Here is a 6,527-nt window from a genome sequence, read left to right as displayed (position 1 = left end):
CAGTAATGTTAATTCCAACTATTGACCTGGTTGCTAATTTCTTCGGTATATTTCAGGTTTATCATGCACAGTGGCTTTCTAAAGTCCTTATTGTCAGTGTGTCCAAGTCAGTAATTAGAGGATGAGGCAAGCTGTGCATAATAAGAACAAATCCCTAAAAGATGTTTCGGATGCATTGATGATAGAAGTGGCAACACAGACATTTCAGATGATGAAGAGGAAATAATCGTTCATATAACATTTGCCTGAAGAGCACAGGACTAACTAATCCCGATGCCAAAGCCAGAAACCAGATAAGACTGAGAGATTTGCTTGAGTATTTTTATTTATTTATTTATTTAAAAAACTTATGTTTATTTATTTTTGAGAGACAGAACAGAGTGTGAGCAGGGGAGGGGCAGAGAGAGAGGGAAACAGAAGCCACAGCAGGCTCCAGGCTCTGAGCTGTCAGCACAGAGCCTGATGCAGGGCTGGAACCCACTGACCTTGAGATAGTGACCTGAGCCAAAGTCGGCCGCTCAACCGACTGAGCCACCCAGGTGCCCCAGCTTGAGTATTTTTAAATCTACTCTGTGTCAAAAAACAAACCAATAACAGTAAGCACATTAAAGAGCACCAAATTAGAAAACATGATCTCACTATAGACAAGTAAAGATTTAAACTCTTTAATGTAGAAAAAGATCTGTTTATCTATAGGCAAAAACTGAGTATTGCAACTTTAAAAGACAGAGACGTTAACAGTGATAAGACATGCATAAAGCAAATAAATGGTTTCACCAATTCCAAGTATAAATACTCTTACTTTCTTTTCATTTTACAATTCATGTCTTAAATTTCAAATTATTTCTCCTTAAGGCCTGTCCTCCCACTACTAAATAAATGGAGAAAAAAAGAAATACAGGGAAAAGAAGAATTACAGGAAAAATGTCTTAAAGTTTCTTGGGATTTAATCAAAAGGTTTCAAGACTTTCCAAACATAAAATGGAGAAAGGGCTATAATCCCATGTGGCCAAACTTTCCCTGCTTCTCACTGGTATATAGTGTCATTATAGATGACTGGTCCTGCCTAACTCAACAAATGATATTTGTTGACAGGGGCTAGAATCACATGCTTATACTGTTTCTGTGCAGCTCACATTGCTGGCCCAAGCACAAAAGGACAGTGTATTTTAGCCTTCCTCTCTACCACTCTCTCTCTCTCTCTCTCTTTTCTTAATTTTATTCTTACAAACACAACCTACTGGACCATTGTTATTGGGTCTAGAAAAAATGCCTATGTTAGGTACATATTATGCAGAAACCACCCATCCATCCCTCCCCAACCCCTCGGGGGGGAAAAAAAAATTCTAGGCACTTCTGTTGAGCCTGAATTATCAGCCTAAATCCTCTCTCAAGGTAATCTTATTTCAGGTATTTTCTTGTCCTTTTCTGCACACACTGTAGTTTTGGGGGTCATGCTGAACCAAATTTCAAGGTCTCTGTACTTTCAGGTTTGGAAAAAGAAGGATTGGTGTAGGGCACTTTGGTTTCACAAATATCCTGGGTCGTTCAATAAAAAAATGAGCAGCCATCATAGTGACTAGCTTGGTGTCCCATATCATAGGTGAGGGACGTACTTCTCTCAGCCCACAGAAACTTCCTTGTCTCACGCCAAGAGGCACTAATTTATGTTAACACTATGGTTAGGTTAAAACTGTATTTCTTTTGTTTATTTCTTGATTTACACAGTATGAAAATGGACTGCATCTTCTGCCTGAATAAAGAACTTGGAAAGTCAAAAAATACAACTGACCAAGAAATATTAACATCATCAATACCATTATTAATCATATAAAATCAAATTAAGAAGAATCAATATCATATGTTAGTTTATAAAGCAACAAAAGGAATACCAATTTGGGTGGATATAGCCAAAAGTAAATTATTGGCTACTGGTTTGGTAATATAAGCATATATTCTTTCATGAAAGCAATTTGGCTGCTCACCAGATATTTTAAAGATCCTTTCTTCCGCCACCACACCGTGCCTTTTGGCCCAGAATTCCCATTTCAGGCCTCTTATTCCATCGGAAAAAACAAATATAAAAGATGCATATATAAGGATATCTATTTCAAGCATTCCTTTATCATATCAAGACATGGAAACTTCCTAAAGGGGCCTGAAAAATCGATGGAGATGTATAGTAGCTTATTAGAAAAGTCTTTGTGGTCATTGTCTATTAATTAATTGCAAAACAACTTAAAGCAATCTTATTTTAATATTGGATACATTTATATCTACCTATTAGGCTAAACTGTTAAGTGGTCATTTTAATAAGTCAACAGAGATCAAGGATCAGTAATTTCAAATTATTCAATTTGATGTTTATATCCATCTGTGCATGAATTATCTACTTAAATAGTCATATTTTATATGCATGCACTTTTGGATTATTATGGGTCGAATGTTAGCAGCGGTTTTGAAATTTCAGACGAGTTTTTTTTTTCTAATGCTTATCTGTGCTATTATTAGAATAATTGTTCTAAAAATCTCAAAATAAACTGGTTGAGAACTTAGGAAAAACACAGCAAGACATTCTGAACAAAAAAAAGTATTCTTAGAGGATTAAATGCAAATTTAGAAACTGAGTTAAAATGGCCATCAAGCCACTGAATAACTGTTTGATCTCAAAAATTATGCAAACAACTTGAAATCAGATGTTCTTTCCCCCAAACAATAAATTATCTATTTTAAAAATAGATGACTTTATTTTTTAATAACAAAGTCTTTTACATATTGCTGCTGTTCACAGAATTTTCATGAATAATAAATGGCAATAGATATTAAAGGCCTAAAAAAATGTGAGTAGCCTTTCATTCAACACTTCCAGCTCAAATTCAGTTCCAAATAGATCTTCTTTATTAATTTAAAACATACATTTTGGAGGACATAATTTAAAGCTTAATTAGACTTATTTTGTGAAGTTCCCTTTTTATAATTTATAGAAATAGGAACACATGTAATTTCTTCTTTCCTTCTTTTAATTTTTTTTCTTTCCTTTTTCTTCCTCTCATCCTTAATGACCATTTATGAAATGACAACTATGGCTAGATAGAGTGAAAGATTCCTAAGGACACAATCCAGATTACTCCAATAAATAGTTATAAAAGTCAAATGGCCAGAGAACAACCCAACCCAATTTCTAGCCCATCTAATGGTCAGTAGTAAGCAGAGTAAGCAGTCAGCACCAACCTTTGAAAATGAACTCAGTGGCTGTTGTTGTTTCAAGGTTTTGTGAATAAAAAATAAAGGAATAGACCAAAAACATAGTGGTCAACCATTGTCACTCCTGATTTGGTATTTCATATTCTGTTCTTAGGGTAGGATTCTCCTAGTGTCTTTGCTTTCCTTTCATACTGGATGGTGATGACAATGACTGTGATGGTGGTGAAATCTCTTCAGATACACTTTTTAATTCTGGGTGTTTTATGTCACTCTTGCTTTCAAGAGGGAGGGGGTACACTGCAGCAGACCCATACATGCCTAGGAATAGAAGAAATTTTACCCTTTCCTCATTACTTATTATTTAATCATGGGATAGTTATGTGTGCATTTAATTTTCAAATATTTAGAAGTTTCTGTTATTTCTTTTATAGTTTTATTTCATTGTAGGTAGATAAGATGTCTGGTATCATTTCAAGTTTAGAATGTGGTCTGTCTTGATAAATGCACTTTGTGCACTTGGGAAGAATGAATGTGTTGATACTGTTGGGTGAAATAGTTTGTTATTGTCAATGAGGTCAAGTCTGCTCATGTAACATATATTGTTACTATTTTCTTCAGTCAGGAGGACTGTCTTGAAACTTCTTGTAATACGGGTCTGCTGACGAAGCATCTCTTTATTTTTCTCTCTCATTGGAAAATATTGTCTATTGTCATTTTCCTTTAATTTTTGAAAGATATTTTGAAATGTTATTATACCATCTCCGGTTTCTATTGAATCTGATGAAAGGTCATCAGTCATTCATATCATTGCCCCCATGTACTTTTAAAGTGCTCTTTTTAAATCTCTACTTTAAATCTCTTTTTAAATCTCTACTTTAAATTTTCTTTGAGCTTGATTGTGACCAGTTTGTTATGTTTTGCCTGTGGGTTATTTTCGTTGTATTTATTCTGACATTGATGAACTTCTTAAATCTGTAAATGTATGTCTTTCGTCAAAGTGAGAAAAATTTCATCCACTGATACTTCAGATATATTCTACCTCCTATTTCTCTTATTAGATTTATAGGGGTGCTTAACCCTTTGTTTTATAAAGTTAAGTTGGTGAAACTGAAACCACAAATTCTGCTTCCTTGTCAACAGAAGCTGAAATATGCGTCTGGTTCTTTTAGCCTTTTTGCCTGCCTGAAGTCTGTTAAGTGACGTCTTAGTCTCTGGATCTGCCAGAAATTTGGTCGAAGTTTATATGCAGAATTTGGTCCTGCTCTCCTGTGGTTTCCTTTTTATGTACTTCTCTCTCTCTCTGTCTCTGTTTCTTTCTCTCTAATTTTCTAAATTCAGTTTTAGGCGTGTCATCTGTTCTCTCATTCATCAAAAGAGTAAGAATGCAGTTTTCTGGCTAAGTTTTAGACACTGAATGTAAGGCTAACTATCTTAGAGCTACACAGGGGTTTCCAAAGATAAAATAATACTTACTTATTTTTTTTAACATTTACTTATTATTAATTTTTTTTTCAACGTTTATTTATTTTTGGGACAGAGAGAGACAGAGCATGAACGGGGGAGGGGCAGAGAGAGAGGGAGACACAGAATCGGAAACAGGCTCCAGGCTCTGAGCCATCAGCCCAGAGCCGGACGGGGGGCTCGAACTCACGGACCGCAAGATGGTGACCTGGCTGAAGTCGGACGCTTAACCGACTGCGCCACCAGGCGCCCCTAACATTTATTTATTATTGAGAGACAGAGCATGAGCATGAGCCATGGGAGGGTCTGAGAGATGGGGAGACACAAAATCTGAAGCAGGCTCCAGGCTCCCAGCTGTCAGCACAGAGCCCGATGCGGGGCTTGAACTCACAAACCGAGAGATCACGACCTGAGCTGAAGTGAGACGCTTAACTGACTGAGCCACCCAGGGGCCCCTATTTACTTTCTTTAGTTGGTTGGTGAATACATGTTGGTTCACTTTTTCATTTATATTATTTTGTGTATATTTATTCATTAGTGTATCTTAAGTCTACTTTATCAGGTTGGGAGTTTTTAATTTACTAAACAACAGTGAATAATAGACAGTGTTCAACCAGAAGGAAATAATGTTAGAGTTGGAAAGAATCTTTGTGATCACCTAGTTATACAAAAAATAATACCTAAGTTACATAGGTGATCTTTCCAAATGGTACATTGCCATTTGTAAAATTGTATGTTAAAAGATCCTGAAAATTACCCAAATATTTATTATTAAACAAAATACGTGAATATCCTAAAACGTCTAACATGTATTTTATATTATTGTAGGCAACAAATGTGTGTTTTAAAGACTAAATATCTCTTGAACATGAGTTTATTACAGCAAAATGATAGGTATTCTTTGTGAACTGGAAGTTTACAAATCTACAATTTATAATTAAACTTGGACAAAAGAGTTGGTCGCCTGTCAAAATATATTTTTATTCTCACTAACAACAAACTAGACTTAAAATGTTTCCTTCTCATTTTTCAAGTGTCTTGAAACTATGGGGTTATCTTGCTAACAGTGCCCTCTGGATATTATTCATTAGTTTTCCATTTGAGAGCACTCCTGTGATTCTTCAATAACCTTGAAATAAAACTCGCCTATCCCAGGATATACTCCTTACTAGTCTCTTCCAGAGAAAACCTGCAATAAAAGAAAAAAAAATCTTCCAAAAAATTTGGAAGATTTTGATATCCTAACGGTACATACAGTTCTTAGGAATCACTCAGCATGGAGACTCATACCTATTCAAACACACTTACACAAGCATCCTTGAGAGTTATTCTCTTTCAGTAAAGGCCTGGGACCTTTAACACAAAAAGAGCATAAATCCCAGGTCTTATTGTTAATTTTGCCACTTTTGTTCCTAGTTCTTGATTATCTTTCATAGAAATGAAAGAGTAACTTCCAAATTGAATAATTTAGAGGATTCATGATGTATGCATCCTCTCCTGAGCACAGGTCATTACTGGCCAAATATTATTTTACCCACATTTTTGAGTAAAGGTGGACCTAGGTTACTTGCTTATTGTGATTATGATATCTCTTACAGTCACTGAAATATTATTTTATAAGGTGTTGCTGTAGGTAACTTAGCTTCAAATATTAACATAAGGCTGTTAAAACCAGACTGAACTGCAACTGGCAGTAAGAGTATTCAGGGCTTTTTTTTTTTTTTTAATATTTATTTATTTATTTATTTTGAGAGAGAAACAGTGAGCCAGGGAGTGTGTGTGTATGTGTATGTGTGTGTGTGTGTGTGTGTGTGTGTGTGCCTGCGTGTGTGCGCAAGTGGGGGAGGGGCAGAGAGAGAGGG

The sequence above is a fragment of the Felis catus genome, chromosome D3 (genome assembly GCF_018350175.1).
Source record: "Felis catus isolate Fca126 chromosome D3, F.catus_Fca126_mat1.0, whole genome shotgun sequence".
NCBI lineage: Eukaryota > Metazoa > Chordata > Mammalia > Carnivora > Felidae > Felis > Felis catus.
The sequence above is the reverse complement of the archived record's forward strand: the minus strand, read 5'-3'. Positions refer to the sequence as shown.